This window comes from Meleagris gallopavo, chromosome 1 (assembly GCF_000146605.3).
Source record: "Meleagris gallopavo isolate NT-WF06-2002-E0010 breed Aviagen turkey brand Nicholas breeding stock chromosome 1, Turkey_5.1, whole genome shotgun sequence".
NCBI classification, from domain to species: domain Eukaryota; kingdom Metazoa; phylum Chordata; class Aves; order Galliformes; family Phasianidae; genus Meleagris; species Meleagris gallopavo.
In genome coordinates, this window is record NC_015011.2 from 51248042 (window position 1) to 51248643 (window position 602).

The following is a 602-nucleotide window of genomic DNA, read 5'->3' on the forward strand; positions in this document are numbered from 1 at the left end:
CTGGCCACCCCTCTTCTGATGGAGCCCAGGATACCATGTGTTTTCTGAGCTGCAAGGGCACACTGCTGGCTCATGTTAAGCTTTTCATCCCATTAGGGACCCCCCAGGTCCTTCTCTGCAGGGCTGCTCTCAAGGACCGCTCCTTCCAGTCTGTATGGATGCCTGGGATTCCTCCGGCCCAAGTGCAAAACCTTGCATTTTGCTGTGTTGAACCTCGTTAGGTTCACCTGGGCCCATCTTTCAAGCCTGTTGAGGTCCCTCTGAATGGATCCCTTCCTTCCACAATTTGGCACAGTTTAACATACAGCATGTATCTCAGTTGACTGCCATACACCTCTATTTAGGAAGTAGGTCAGCTACCTCCACAGGCTGAGAACACATGGATTTGGATGGGGCACACGCACCCATCTGACAGTGCTCAGCACCACGAGGTCTCACGTATCTATTTTCTAAAGATGAAAGAGAACACCCAGCTCCATGCCAAACAGCCTTTATCGGCAGAAAGCACATACAACGCACTGATCTCAGCAGGCTGCCTCAGCCTGCTCGGCGGATGCTGCACACATGCGTGGGCCCCCAGGGGTGACCGGGAGTGGCCGAAG